Here is a 17,167-nt window from a genome sequence, read left to right as displayed (position 1 = left end):
GTATTTATCATTATTCACTATGGACAAATAGGCCATTAGATGATTTAACAATGTTGGCTATCAGTGAGTTGTTACAAATAGAGGATTCTAAAAAAGTAGAGGAAAAGCTTAAAAGAACTAGATGGAAGTAGCAAGAAAAGACTAAACCTGTGATCTTACTAGGTATAGCCTTTAATAGCATAACAAGATTGGTGTAGCCCACCCTAACTATTTGGGATAAGTCTTAGGTGGTGATGACTGCAAATGATTCAGGCCCAAAATCTCATTGGTTGAGATGGTTGATCAATCTCATATTTCATTTGTGGACGCTTTTAGGATAAAACTGTTGGGATTTGTGGTGCAGAATTACACAGATTTGGATCTAGGATAGCAATCTAAGAGCACCAAGCAATCACAAGAGAACACAAAGATTTAACGTGGAAAACCCTTTCAAGAAAAAACCATGACACAAAGCAATAGAATTCCACTATAAAAATAGAAATTACAAAGAGAAAAGACTTACTCGATTCGAACAACCTCAAATCTCACCCTTGCTACACCCTTTAGAAACCGTAAAATCCTTTTAGGAACCCTTGAACCGTTTTAGAAAACCTTAGCATGCCTGAGAATGGCCCTAGGGACTCCTATTTATAGATGGGGAAACCCCACTTACGCACTTCCCTAGAAACCACCTCAATTTTATGCAGCCCGCGCATAAACCGCACACCATCTACGTAACCCTTGACTAGTTGAGCCTGGGCTTCAACTGGTCGAAGGACTCCTTCGACTGGTTGAGCCTGTCCCTCGACTGGTCAAGCATCCCAGAATTTCCAAATATATTGTCGCTGGACATCAACTCGAACGAGCTTTGACCAGTCGAAGTAACCTTCGACTAGTCAAGCCAATCCCTCGACTAGTCGAGCAACGCGGTAAACAAGATTTAAGACATCTGTTTTACAACAATCTCTACCATGTCTTTAATCTTTAACCGTGTAGATTTTTAAACTCTTTTCTTACCTCTGCATCGCATCATAGCTTTCTCGTGCACACTCCGTCCTTCTTTTACACCATCGCCAAGCCCGGAGAAGTTACATAGAACTTGAACTTCTTTATAGGAACGAACTTGGTGAGCATGTCTGTCGGATTCATGCTAGTGTGAATTTTCTCTAGTGTTACGCCTCATTCCTCAAGCACCTGTCGGATAACATGGACATCCAACTAATTGTTCCACCCACTAGTACAAAGGGTAACATGAAATCGACTTCCTGGAATCCACACTGCCTGCGTAATTTGAATCCACATACTCTTCCAACTTTGTTCCTGTCTTCTCAAAGGATAAGACGTAGTCCTTCGTACCATCCAATTGCTACCCAATATTGCTTGCCAGTGTATTTGCTCACAACACCGATAGCCTGTGATATAATCAGCCTAATATAGATCATGACATGCACTGTCAACTGCATTCAAATAAGGCTCATGGGACATTCCTGCTTATCCTCATCTGTTTTGAGACATGTCCTGAGAAAAACTTGAGGAGAGACACGTAGGGAACGCTCCCAACTTTACCTAGTCCATCACATATTTGATCAATACCTACCCAAGGTATTCTGCCTGAGTTAACCAAAACCTACTCCTCTTTCAATCTCGATGCCGAGAACCATCTTTGCAGCCCGCCGATCCTTCATCCTAATTGTCCTGCTTAACCAAGTCTTCAGTACATTAATTTCACACATGTCATAATTGGTGATTTATATGCCATTGACATACAATTCCTGACTCACTATGAAGGAATCAAACCACTACCTAGGCGACAGGTTGTACCAAAAACTTTTACAAACTCTTTTTCTCAACCCCTTTAACTTTGAACCGCTCTGGTTGCTTCATGTAGATCTGCTCTTCCAATTTCCCTTGCAGAAGTGCAGACTCCACATTCATCCTTTCTAGCTCAAGATTGCATTAACCAACCACCGCCAATCACGAATCTAATAGACACCCGCTATACCGTCGGCGCGAATATCTCTGAGAAGTTGATCCCTTCTCTCTGAGCATAACCCTTCGCTATCAACCTTGCTCTATATCTATGTTGTATCCACCTAAAAATCTGCTTACGTCCAATCGCTTCCCGGCCCACTGGAAGCTCCACTAGCTCCCGTATGTCGATCTGGTATAACAAGTCTGTTGAGGGTCAACTATTGCATATTAGACCCCAGTTATTGCTTGGATTTACATACATGGTATTGTTTAACAGCCTAATTTAATCGTGATTGTGATGCAAGGTGTATTTACGAGCTTGGACTGAAATAAGGTGCGAAAAGTATGGATTTAACGCTCTTATGTCACCAAGGCAAGGGATGGACCCCAGGGGACCGAGATCAATAGATTTACATGCCAGAGATTCGAGAAAATCAAGAAACTGAAGCTCAAGTGGCCTAAAAAAGGGTCCAGAATGTGAGATCACAGGGTTCTCACCATCCGTTTGGTTCGAAACTTTACAAACGGCTTGAGGACCATAAATGAACTGTACAAGTCAATTTTTAGTCATTAGATCCCTCTAGAAGTGGCCCAACAGACAGATCAACCTACATATCAGTGATTTGAGGCCCACCTGATGTATGGATATGCTTTAAGTTTGGTCTCAACTCTTAAAATGAGGTGTCAAAGCAGATGGACGATGTGGATTTATCACAACATCACCAGGGGGGCCTGCACCAGCGCGAGCATGCATATAGAGTGTGCACGTTGGCTGTGCACCGAATACACAAAAGTCGGTCAGCGCATGCTAGCCGACGTTTCCTTCCCAAGCCGTTCCTCTGCTGCGAAACTGAACAGAGGAATTGCGATTTTGACAATGGACCCCACCCATCATCCATTTGAAGAATCTGGATCGTCCAATGCATCCAGAGGAGGGGCGTGACCATCACTAAGCTTTCTCTTTGGACTCATGCAAACGTAAACCTGTAAGATCACCGTCAAACGCAGGATGAACGGTGGAAGTAAAGAGTCAATGGGCCACATTAAAGGATGTCTAAAAATGGCCTTTTCGGACTGATTTTTTGCCACGCATAGAATGAATGGAGTGGATTTCTTTGTTAACTTCAATAATAGGCCCCACCAATCAATCAGTGCAACCAGATGTTACGCAACCTCTGTTTTGCGTACAGAACTGACGCTCCAGGTGGGCCATCACAACTGGCTGTTGAGGAATTCCAAACCATTCATCTTCTCAGCAATTCAAAACTAACTAAAGAGGAGTAGACTCCGCACGTTGAAGATCAGGATTATATGTGTCAACAAAACTTGTCAAAAGGATGCGAACGTTACCTACTACATAGCTTTCAAGCACTGCCCCTCCTTACGCATCTCTCCACCGTCCATTTAGGGCTATAAAGATAGAAGAGAGAGGAGGTATCGGGGAGGAAATAGCTGGAACATGAACATGGAGCGGAGAAGGAGGGAGAAAGAGTGGAGTACGGGCAAGCTTCAAAGTGTTCTTTTTCTTCTCTTTTGTTGTTTATGTTTATTTGAGATTTAGCCTAATCATAATCATGTCTGGCTAAGCTTGTGGTGTGATGGGAACAATTCTATGGCTTTGATTCATGTTAGACTGAACTGATCTTGAATTTAGTTTAATTATGGGGAATGTTTTCAGTTTTTAATGGTCTATTGTGACTGAAATTACAATGGGTATGCAATAGCTTTGAGCATATTCCTTTCCTTATTTTGATTATGATGTCAGGAAGCCCTGTGTTCACCATCGTCTCTTGGGCATGGTTGGATGACGGAACCCTTCCTAACCTTCATATATCTTGTTGATTGGTTACCAATTGGTTTAATTTCGTTGTTTAATTTGTCTCTTGGGCATGGTTTGCTGATGGAATCTATTATAATTCTTATACCTTTCATCTCTTGAAAACTAGATCAAAGGAAGTTTAGATTTGATATTCATGGTTACGCCCTCCAACTGGATGAAGATGGGACTCTAAGTCCAGTTGAGTTCTCGAATCAAGCATAAAGATCTCCCTGATCTTTACAAATGGATCCTCTGAATACCTAGTTTCCTACCTCTGATTTCTATAAGTTTTAGATAAATATTTCACCATTATTCCCTCAATTTCATTCGATTTAGATTTCATCTTAGTCTGGTTCTAGTTCTACTTAATTTCAAATTACGTACAGGTTTCAGTCCCTTGGGATTTGACCTCGGTCTCACCGAGTTATTACTACATCACAACCCTATACTTGGGGTGTGAACAAGTTTTTGGCGCCGTTGCCGGGGACTGACGGCTTCATTTTACTAAAATTAATTAGTCTTAGGATTAGTTTAAGATTATGTTTTATTTCTAGTTTTGCCTTTCTTATTGATTTCTAGAACTAACTTGTTTTCCTACTTCATAATATTTTTAATAGATCTTCTAATTTAGTAACTTCGTCCTTATTTCCTTACTTTATCTAGCCTTTAGATTCGGTTTTATCTTCTAGAAACTAATTTGGTTTGTTTTGTTTTACAGAATCTTCACTTAGGACTTCGAATTCGGTAACTTCTTTCCATCTTTCCTCTTTATTTCTAGAATTCCTTTCTATTCTTCCTCTTTGGTCTAGGGTTAGAATCTGAATTGAGGGTTGTGAGTGTTTCATGCCCAAGTGGGTTCGTAATAACACTCGACGTCTCTTAACTAAAGGAGGATTAGTTGAGGGGTTGACTATCCATCGCAGGACTAGTCATCGCTCGAGATCCCTAGAGTTAATTGAAGTAATGGCTGCAAATCAACCTGAAGCATTACCTCCACCTAGGGTGGAGGACACATAGGATGAGAATGAGGTGCAGCAAGTACCCCTAGCTCGTACTTTACGAAATTATTTACAACCGGCGGGGGTGAGTACGCCCTTATGCATGATTTTTCCTGAAAATACAGGACATATGGACATCAAGCCAGGGGTTATCCAACTCCTTCCTAAACTCCATGGGCTTGAATCAGAAAGTCCATATTTACATCTGAAAGAGTTCAATGAGATCATAGCCACTTTATACTTTCTAAATGTATCTAAGGATACAGTCAGGCTGAAACTCTTTCCCTTTTCTTTGAAAGAGAAGGCTAAAACGTGGTTACATTCACTGCGTCCTAAATCTATTGGCACATGGAACGATATGTAAAAGAAATTCATAAAGAAATTTTTTTCACATCATAAAACGATTACCCTTAGAAAATTAATGATGAACTTCGCCTAAAAGGAGGATGAAATATTCTTCCAATGTTAGGAAAGGTTTAAGGATCTTGTCAATTCATACCCACAACACGGCTTTGAAACGTGCCACATTACAAACTTTTTCTATGATGGACTGACATCTTTCATGCGCCAATTGGTTGAGATAATTTGTAATGGAGAATTCATGAATAGAGATGTCGATGAGGTGTGAGATTACCTCGATAGACTTGCTGAAAATGCACAGTCATGGGACCATTACCCAAAATCAAACATCATGTCTAGACCTACTCAATCTAAGGAAAGGGGTGGATTGTATCTCCTGAAAGATGAGGATGATCTCAATTATAAAGTGACTAATCTAATGAGAAAATTTGAGGCTATGGATGGAAAGAAGGATAAGGTTAATGAAATTGTTTGTGGCATCTATGATTGCAACATCACACAACTGAAAATTGTCCTATAGCACTTGCCTTTTGAGGAGTGTTGAATGAACAAGCCAATGCCGTGAATAACTATTAGAGACCTTTTAATGGACCTACCTCTGATACGTACAATCCTGGTTGGAAAAATCATCCAAACTTTAGTTGGAGGAATGGACAAACTGCTACCCCTCAAGGTTTCTTCAATCAAAATCCAAATCAGGGGAAATCTCAAGAAGAACCGGTTCAAAATTCCACACAAGAGCTAGCTCAGGCAGTGCAAGAACTTACAAATTTTATGTAAAAGATGGATTCACATATGACGGTTATAGAAAATGGGATGTTTCCTGCACAACCTCTCCCCAATCCTAAACCGCAATATGAGATAAGTGATCCTAGCTCTTCAAATCAGATAGAACAAGTTAAATCCATCACCACTCTTAGGAGTGGGAAGATTATTGATAAAACCCTTCTGCTTAGGCCTAAAAAACCTAAAGAACTAGAAGAGGGCAACAATGATGGATCTAGTGATGCCTCACAAAAATTAGAACTGAAACTTCGAGAGAAGCCAGTTGCTCTATTTCTCCAATGGTTGGTTACACCAAAACCTCTCTCTAACTCTCACGATATTCTAGAGGTGTTAAAAGAAGTGAAAGTTAACATTCCTCTACTTGATGTCATGAAACAAATATCTTCATATGCCAAATTCCTGAAAGACCTATGCATGACCAAAAGACGGCAAAAGTATTCAAAAGAAAATATTCTTGACTGAGAAAGTGAGTGTTATCCTAAAGCAAGACGTGCTGCAGAAATTCAAAGATCCTGGTAGCCCAACCATATCATGTATGATCAGTAACTACCGCATTGAGCACGCACTTCTTGACTTAGGAGCGAGCGTCAATCCGATTCCTTACTCGGTGTACAAACAGCTAAGGTTGGGTGAATTGAAAACCACCTTAACCACATTACAACTCGTTGATCGTTCTGTTTGTATACCAAGAGGGATAATTGAGGATGTGTTAGTTCAGGTTGATAGATTCTACGACCCTGTAGATTTCATCATCCTGGATACTGAACCCGTCAATAATAGAAGCACTCAGATTCCCGTCATTCTTGGTCGCCCATTCCTTTCCACTTCAAACGCAATTATCAATTGCAGGAATGGAGTCATGAGAATGTCTTCTAGGAATATGACATTAGAGTCAAACATCTTTTTCAATAACGACAGAAATTCCGATGATGGTGACGATTTCCACGACATTTACATGATTGATTCTTTCGTGGAAGATAGAACGCCTCTGACCTTATCCTCTGACCCTCTAGAGACGTGCCTGGCCCACTCCCATGACTTGGATGATGACATGATTAAGGAGACGTGTGCCTGGCTTGATACTGCACCGGTACTTGAAGTTAACCGGTGGAGGTCACAATTTAAAGAATTGCCCCAAACCGATGTAGTGCCTCTACCGTCTAACCTCGAGTCACTAAAGCTTGACCTAAAACCTTTACCCTCTGATTTCAAATATGTCTATTTAGGTCAAGATGAGACATACTCGGTGGTGATCTCTGCCCACCTGGAGAAAGAATAGGAGAGTATGCTCATATATACTCTCATTGAGCATAAGGGAGCCCTTGGATGGACGATAGCAGACCTCAAGGGAATCAACCCCTCGATTTGTACTCACCGCATATATCTTGAGGATAATGCAAAGACCTCATGGTAATCACAATGTAGACTCAATCCAAACATGAAGGAAGTGGTTAAGGCCGAGGTTCTGAAATTATTAGATGTGGGTATCATATATCCTATATCCGATAGTCAATGGGTGAGTCCAACTCAAGTGGTTCCTAAGAAGTCCGGAAGCACCATCGTAACCAATGTCAATAATTAACCTGTGTCAACCAGAGTTACTACTGGTTAGAGAATGTACATTGACTACAGGAAGTTGAATATCGTCACGAGGAAGGACCACTTTCCTTTGCCCTTCATTGATCAAACTTTGGAAAGGTTAGTTAGTCATTCCTATTATTGTTTCTTTGACGGGTATTCAGGCTACAATCAAATAGAGATCACCCCTGAAGATCAGGAAAAGACCACATTTACATGTCCCTAAGGCACCTTTGCTTACCGAAGGATGCCATTCAGACTATGTAATGCCCCTGCCACCTTTCAGCAATGTATGATGAGTATTTTTTCTAACATGGTGGGAAAATATCTAGAGGTCTTCATGGACGATGTAAGACCCGTGTCCTAGCTCGTACCGTTCTGTCGACTCCCACGATCTTCCCGACGAATTTCGGCAACCCGCGACTTATGATTGACGTTTACGCGCAACCCTAAGTCATATCCTGTAGATCTGAGTCTGCTTAATTCAAGACATGTACCATTGCGACCGTGTCGTTGCCACGGTTTCAACGTCGTGACTTGTGCACCGACCCGATACCCAGGCTAGGAGATGTGGGCCTGCATTTAATTAGAAGAAAACGCCGCGCATTTGCAATTCCAAGAGAATCTCTACCCAATGTCACATCAATCAATCAATCAAGGGTCAAGTACACATCACTTCACACCCCATCCCTAAGCAACCCCAAAGTCAAAGCTACCCATCCCTTACATGTCAAGTACACATCACTCACCCATCACCCATCACTCACAATCCCTCTCTCCCATCACTTCTCTTACATCACACCCTCTCTCATCTCTCTTATCTCTCTCATTTTCTTCATTTTTCCAAAAAACTCCAAGCAACCCAATGTCCAATTTTTTTTTCCATGGGAGAGGAGAGCTAGTGTGGCCCACCTTCCTACCTCTCATCTCTACCATCCAAGTTTCATCTCAACCGTTGAAATTGTTCCTATGGAGCCGTATCATGCATTGGCGGAAGAAGGAAGAAGAGATCAAAGGTGGGTGCTCTATTAGGCCTAGATTTTCTTTTTTTGATGAAGGGCCAAGTGAGGCCTACCGATTGATGGTATGGATCTCACTTTGGACCCTAGGTGTGGCCGATGGCCCACCTTGATACTCATGATCATTCCATGAACCCCATCATGATGTTTATTTTCTTTGCATGGATAGAGGTCATCTAGACCGTCCATTTTAATGGAGAAGGAATCAATGCCGTTGAATTTTGATTTAATGGGCCCACATGTATTAGGACCCACTTGATGTATGATCGAACGCAAAGGAGGGCCCATAGTGTCGGGGTCCCTCCATCATCACGTGTCCCTCTCTCTCTCTCTCTCTCTTGTTCCTTTTTTTTGACAATATAGCCATGTGGCCCACCTAGATGGACCCCACTATGAAGCGTGTATTTGATCCAAACCATTTGTAGGTGGGGCCCACTTTATGTATATATATGTATGTCCCACACCACCTAGCCATGTGGTGGCCCACCTAAGTAGGGCTCACCTTAAAGGTATTTGTTATGCCAAAAAAAAGTCCAGCGTTTGGACATGATATGGAGAAATAAATAAATAAATATTAAGCTTGGTTCAACAAGCTTTGGGGAGGGCCACTTGTGTAGGCCCCACCTTGATGTGTGGATCCCATCCACGCCATCCATTCCATTCTCCAAGACTTTTTAGGCGTTGAGACGAAAACTGAAGCTGATCTGAATTTCTAGTGGGCCATAGCATGGCAAATGATGTTTTATACCGTTGAAATCTACCAGTCGTTTCCACACATCAAAACACATTGAATATTGGACTTATTGGGTTGGCCCCAAGCTGTAGAATCCAATGGCTAAGGTGAATTCCACTGATGCGGGCCCTACATACAAAAAATCGGGAAAATACATGTTTCTTTTAAAGAAAATAATTAAGCAACAGCAGCAGACGTTACTGCTGCTGACAAGAAAGGACACCCAGCAGCGTCCTGGGCGCTGGAAATAGGGTCCCATGTGTGGGCCCCATCGTGATGTGCATTGAATATCCACACCGTCCATTAGGTAGTCCCCTTGAGTGCAGTGGGCCACCCCAAAAATCAGCCTCATCCGGAACTCAGGTGGCCCACACAGCAGGAAACAGTGGTGATTGACGGCTGCCATTGAAATTTTTTGGGTTGTCTCAGAAGTATTGGATCGTTATGAAATTTGTTTTTCCCCCTTTATTCTCTTTGTGACCTTATTAACAACTTGGATGGAAGATAAATGTTATGGTGAGCCCCACATGGGACCCACTTGCGTGGAAATGGATTGGGTAGTATACCGCAAGCAGCTATATATAGTTGTTGTATTAACGTCAGCACCCATGTGGGTCCACACAATGTATGTATTGCCTCCACCGTCCAGATGCTGGACGGTGGTGCACACAATGATGTATTTGCCATCCAACTGTCCATCCATCCAAACGTCCAGCGTCTGGACGCTGGACTGGACCTAATATTTTAATAATAATAAAAGTATTATATTAATATATTTTTATTATATATTTGGTGGGCTGAGCTGATAGGCTAACATGGCCCATATCAGCTGTACAGGTGGTGCATTGACGTCACCAAGTTCAGTGGGTCCCATCTGGACCGTGGACAGCACACTATGATGTATTTGTTTCATCCACACCATCCAGACAGTGCTGGACAATGTTTGGGTGGTGTTATGTGCCCCACCATGGTGCATGGTCCCATCCTCACCGTCCATATGTATAGGACAGTAGGATCTCATCCATTGTGCATGTGTCTTATACACACCGTCCATGTGGGACCCTCTCTGACGTATGTATCATGTACCCATGCTTTCCATCTGGACAGGGCCTGTGAAGCCCACTTGGATGTAGTGTTGTATCCACTCCGTACATCCATGGTACCATGTGGGGCCTACCATGATATATGTGTTTTATTCTAAGCCGTTCATCCATTTCTCTTCCTTTTGGACGTGGCCCACCATGATCTAGACAATGGGCCCTATTATGATGCATGCATTCATCCATGCAATCCACCATCCAGGTATGGACGGTGGGACCTATGTGATGTATGTGTTTTCTCCAAATCGTCCAAATCATGAGGCCTACCTTGATACGTGTGTGGCCCTTCCATGAAGCCCATAAGTGAGGCCCAATTTAATGTATATGAGGCCCTTATAATGTGGCCCGATTTAATGTATTTAAGGCTCATATGATGCGGCCCAATTTGATGTATTTGAGGCCCACATGATGCGGCCTGACTTGTTGTATATAAGGCCCATTGGTGCGGCCCATTAAGCGAACCATTGTAATATATTTTCGGCCCGTGTGAAGAGACTCATTAAAACGTATTTTCGGCCCATTTGGTAAGGCCCATTGAGATATATTTGGGGCCCATCGGTTGAGGCCCATTGTGATGTACTGAGGTCTATGGGTCGTGGCCCATTGAGATGTATTAATGGCCCATGTGCAGGGCCCACCTATTATGTATTTAAGGCCCGTGGGAGTAGCCTAATGAGATGTATTTGTGGCCCTTATACTAAGGCTCATGGTGATGTATATGCGACCCACGAGTGAGGCCCGATGTGATGTAATTATGGAGCCCATCATGATGTATATTAGGCCCTTATGTGAGGACTTGGGCCCACTGTATGTTCGGCTTAAATGACCACATTGATGGATAATGATGGTTTAATGTCCACATTGTGAACCTTCCCTTAGGCCTTATTATGCTGATTTCGATTATCGGGGTCGAGACCGATTTCGATTGCCGATTACCGATTCCGATTATCGCGGTCGAGGCCGATTCCGATTGTCGATTACCGATTTCGATTATCGAGGTCGAGGCCGATTCTGATTGCTGATTTGCTAATTTCGATTGTCCTGGCCGATTGCCGATTAGCGATCGAGGCCGTTTATTTGACCGATTGCCAATTTCCGATTGACGTGAACGATTTACTGATTCCAATTGTCGTGGCCAATTGCCGATTAGCAATCGAGGCCGATTATCATGACCGATTGCCAATTTCTGATTGACGTGACCGATTTGCCGATTCCGATTATCGATCGATTCTGATTTGCCGATTTCGATTGTCGAGGTCGAGTTTAGAGGCCGATTTCGAGTGTCGATTCCAATTATCGAGGTCGATTCCGATTGTCGAGGCCCATTGTGATGTATTCGAGGCCCATAGGACATGACCCATTATAATATATTTTCGGTCCATATGGTGAGGCCCGACTTGATGTATATTAGGCCCGTGGGAGCGGCCCATTGCGATGTATATTAGACTCGTGAGATACGACCCACTTGATGTATATGTGGCCCATGAGTGAGGCCCATCGCGATGTGTATTAAGCTCTTGAGTGAGGCCCATGGTGTTGTATATTTGGCCCTGGTGTGAGGCCATGAGTCCACTATATGTGAGGCTCTATGTGGGCCACTCCTTGGGGGTAATGCTGGTTAAATGTCCACATTATCGAGGCCAATTGTCGATGCTGATTGTCGGTGCGGGTTATTTTTACTGATTATGAGTATGTGACAGCATAACATCACGATACATGCCCATACGCATCATCTGCATGTTTGTTATGAGATGTGGTTGACCATTGCATATGACATTGGGCATGTTGTTATAAGACTCCCTGATAGGCGGAGATTGTCTCACATGAGTACATGGTATGCGCAGGATTGATGCATGACTGGATTGTATGACTCATGCATCTTGCATTGTGTGTTGTGATTACTGTACGCCCTAGTGACATCAGGGGCGTAGCCTCCACAGGTATTTTATGGATGACCAGATGGGATACCGAAAATGTTTGGTTCGAGCATCTAACACTTTGGATGTCAGTGGGTGAAAGTCTCTAAACCCTTTTAGTTCCAGAGGTTGCTCCAACGTCTAGAAGGAGTGAATGCATGAGCGCATGAGGGTCATATATTATTAAGCCGCGTCTCCCACTGTGTCGTGGTCGGTTAGAAGGGGGTACAACCTTACCTGCCTGAAAGGAGGGGGCATTGCTAGGTTGAGTCTGACCAGTTCGAGGAATGGGTCCACTATCGACAAGCCGAGCCCGATATTGGCAGGCAGATAGTGAGGTCTCTTCCACTCACCTTGTTGCACGCAATGGGACGACAACCTAGTTTGGAGTGTAATAGACCCCGGTGATTTCTTAGAGAGAAACTGTACTGATATGTGGACTTATTGAATAGGAGTTGCATACTCATACATTCATTTCATTCACTATCCACTCGGACTGGTGGTGCGCAACTAATTGTTTTGTATCTTAGCAATGGCCAGGATTTCGGTTGGGGGGCGCGACTAACCTGAGATCAAGAGTTCACCACATCAGGTCTGACTATCCAAATTTAGGTATAGGACTGGTTTGGATAGAAGTCCATTGTGATGGACCCCATAGCTTGCGATACTACGTACTATCACCCCGACTTCACACTCCAGCAAGGTTATTACATTCGTACCGCATATCGCATTACATCCGCTGCATATGACATTTTAAGTTACTATATTTCTGCATTTATATGATTTAGATATGGCATCTGATATTTAACTATTTATGATTCCTCATTTATATAGTTGATCTGTATTGCGCATTCTGATATTGCTTGACTCATGGACTTGTCAGTATTTTCGCTTACTCTGATAACATATTATTTATGACTTTGCGCCTATTTCGACATTATGTGATTATGACATTGCATTGAATACTTGACACTTATCTTGTACACACACTTACACTACCCTCTAAGCTTTCTATAAGCTTATGCACGATAGATGCGTGTAGGTGATGTTAGGTTGTAACAGTGTTGAGCTTGGAGCGTGCAGCGGTCTTCTGGAGTTTGACTTTCAATTTATGTATTTCCCTTTCATCATTGTACTCAAATGATTATATTAGTGGATATATAATGATGATGTTGCCTTTGTGAATTGGGTAATCTTGTGGTTATGCTTATTACGAGTTAAATGTATCAAAAAAATCCTCCTTGTAGGATCCCAGGATCGAAATCTGGCGTATGGACGCTAAGAGCTGAAAATGGGGTACTACGGAGGCTGTCGGTACAGGATTCGGTGATCGAAATTCCTGTGAATCCGATTTTCTGGTTTGGGGCGTGGCAGACGATTTCTCTATTTTCGGTCAGTATTTCAACAAGTGCTCAGAGAGTCTTAAATATATGCTGAAAAGATGTGAAGAGAAGAATCTGGTACTTAATTGGGAGAAGTGTCACTTCATGGTTTAGAAGGGAATTGTCCTTGAGCATATCATCTCGTCCAAGGGAATTGAGGTAGATAAGGCAAAAATCGATCTTATCTCTAACCTACCTCCACACAAGAACATTAAAGATGTGCGATCCTTCTTAAGACACACAGGATTTTACATGTGATTCATAAAGGACTCTAGTCTCCTCTCTCGTCATTTATGTAATCTTCTGCAAAAGGATGCACCATATGAGTGGACTGAGCAATGCCAAGAAGCTTTCACTAAGCTTAAGGGCATGTTGACTACTGCATAATCATGCAGCCACTCGACTGGAGCCTTCCTTTTGAGCTTATGTGCGATGCTTCTGATTATGCTTTTAGGGCAGTTTTAGACTAGAGAAAAGATAAGAGGCCATATGTTATTCACTATGCAAGTAAAACTATAAATTTGCCCAAGTGAACTACTCGACTACGGAAAAAGAACTCTTAGTCGTAGTGTTCGCTTTGGACAAATTTAGGTCCTACCTGATCGAATCCAAGATCATTATTTACACAGATCATGCGACACTCAAGTATCTTCTTTTTAAAAATGATTCTAAGCCCTGCCTGATAAGATGGATCCTTCTACTTCAAGAATTTGATTTAGAAATTAAAGATAAAAAGGGAGTAGAGAACGTAGTGGCTGACCATCTTTCTCACCTTAATACCTCCGATTCTCTTGAAACGACACATATCAATGACATGCTCCCTGATGAACAACTTTTTAGAGTCTCCCATTCACCTTGGTTTGCTGACATTGCTAATTATCTTACCACAGGTTTCATACCGACACATTGAACTGCGCAAGATAAGAAGAAATTTTTCACCGAGGTACATAAATTTTTCTAAGATGATCCATATTTATTTAAATATTACCCATACCAAATCTTAAGGAGATGTATGCCAGACGATGAGCCTCAGAGTGTCATCTCCTTCTGCACTCACAAGCATGTGGTGGTTACTTTTCTGCTAAAAAGATCACGGCCAAGATTTTGTAGTGCGGCTTTTATTGGCCCACTATGTTCAGGGACACGCATGAGTTTTGCAAGGCCTATGAGTGCTGTCAGAAATTGGGAGTATTGTCTCGTCGAAATATAATGCCCTTGAATCCCATCCTTATCATTGAAGCATTTGATTGCTGGGGCATCAATTTCATGGGACCATTCCCCAATCCTTTGAAAATTTATATATTTTACTCGTCGTAGACTATGTCACTAACTGGGTCGAAGCGATTTCATGCCGAAACAATGACCATCCGATGGTCATCAAATTCTTAAAAGAGAACATCCTTTTACGGTTCGGAACGCCTCGAGCTATCATTAATGATGGGGGCTCACACTTTTGTAATAGACCATTAGAGAGCTTAATGAAGAAATATGGTATCTCTCATAAGGTGAGTACTCCATACCATCCATAGACAAGTGGACAAGCTGAGATTTTCAATAGGGAGATCAAACACATCTTAGAGAAAATTGTTAACCTCGACCGTAAGGATTGGTCAATTCGATTGACCGACGCCTTATGGGCTTACCATACTGCTTTTAAAACCCCTATTGGAACGTCTCCCTTTAGACTTGTCTATGGGAAGGCTTGTCACTTGCCTATGGAATTGGAATATAGAGGCTACTAGGCGATCAAAACCCTGAATTTCAATTTAGACAACGCTAGCTCACTGCCCAAACCTCAGTTGAATGAATTTGAAGAAATCCGGAACGATGCATATGAGAACTCGAGAATTTATAAGGACAGGATGAAGGCGTTTTATGACCAACATATTCTACGGAAATCATTCATGCCAAGTCAGAAAGTCCTTTTGTATAATTCTCGACTACATCTCTTTCCGAGTAAGCTTCGATCTCGTTGGACCGGCTCTTTCACTGTTGTCATTGCTTATCCTCATGGGGCCGTCGAGATAAGAGATCCTGACAATGGCAAGGAGTTTAAAGTAAATGGACATCGATTAAAGCCATTTGTCAAGAAATTTGATTCAGAGGACATGTCCATGCCTCTGACTGATCCTGTTTATCAGGATTGATCTCCTGGTCTGATGGAGATATAGGTAGGTTTATCACTTTCATAGGACTAGGGTAGTTTGCTTTATGCTGTTCTAGGATAGACAGTTTTATGTCATTAGGCTAGTTTGCTTCCTACATTGTTTTAGGATAGATTGATTTTGTTAGTTTCACTCTTATGCTGAGCTGCTCTCATGCTGCGATCTCTATGGAAAAGCCTCTCGATTCCTTCATCCAGGTACTATCTTCTCATCACTTTACTTTCGTTGTCCAATGTGCATTGCATGCTCATATTTTTTACATTAAGGATAATGTAGATTTTAGGTTAGGGGTGGGAGATTAGGTTACCTAATCAGTGTTTTCTTGGTCTTAAGCGAAATTTGTGAAAATTTGTGAAAAATTTTCAAATTTTACTGGACTTTCTTGTGAATTCGAAGTGATTTTGAAGGATAATTGGGAATTGAGAAGTATAAGATACGGAGTGTTGGGGATTTACATATCTTGGATTTAGTTATCTAGTAGATTTCACTGTTAAGTTTGAATTATTAATCCAGGATTAGAAGTTGTAAACATTGATTGAATCATGATTTCATATGTCACATCTCGCTTACATATTAAGGTTTCAATTCGATATTGAAGGAATATTTTGTTAATCACTAAACATGAAAGGAACCAGCTGAGGAATTTTGCTCATCATGATTTTTAAAAAAAAGAAGAAAAAAAAAGAAAAAAAAGAATTGAAGAAAAAGAAATAAATACCCAACTTCAAAACAGTTGCCTATAGAAAAGGTTGGGCAGATGGTCTTCACCATAGGTTTGCTCCCTATAGGTGAAGGTTCGACTCTCCAAGGTTGACACGGCATGAAAGCCATTGACGAAAAAAAGCTAGAAGAATGAAAAATTGAACTGTAAGGCAAGTTTTAGTTTAAGTTATGGTTATTCTTAATACTCTTTTGATTATCAATGTTATCATGAAAATTGACGACGAGACTCTTAATTGTGATAAGTCGAGGTTACACTATACACCCATGGAACTCAATGTTTAGAATTGTTCTAATTGATGGATTAATACTTTGAAATTGATTATGAAGTTTACTGTAACACCCCGAACTTTTCAATACCCGAGTATTGAAAGTCCTCGAGTGTTACCATAAATTTAACATATTCACTCGAATATATAGAAATTATCCTATAGTTCTCAACTTATTTTTTACATAATTTGCTCGGGACTAACAAGATGCTGGTTGGGGATTATGTTGAGGGCCAAATATTGCATATTAGACCCCAGTTATTGCCTGGATTTATGAACTTGATATTGTTTAACGGCCTAATTTAATCGTGTTTGTGATGCAAGGTGTATTTACAAGCTTGGACTGAAACAGGGTGCGAAAAGTATAGATTT

Source organism: Magnolia sinica, chromosome 19 (genome assembly GCF_029962835.1).
Source record: "Magnolia sinica isolate HGM2019 chromosome 19, MsV1, whole genome shotgun sequence".
In the NCBI taxonomy this organism is placed as follows: Eukaryota; Viridiplantae; Streptophyta; class Magnoliopsida; order Magnoliales; family Magnoliaceae; genus Magnolia; species Magnolia sinica.
This window is presented reverse-complemented; position numbering follows the sequence as displayed.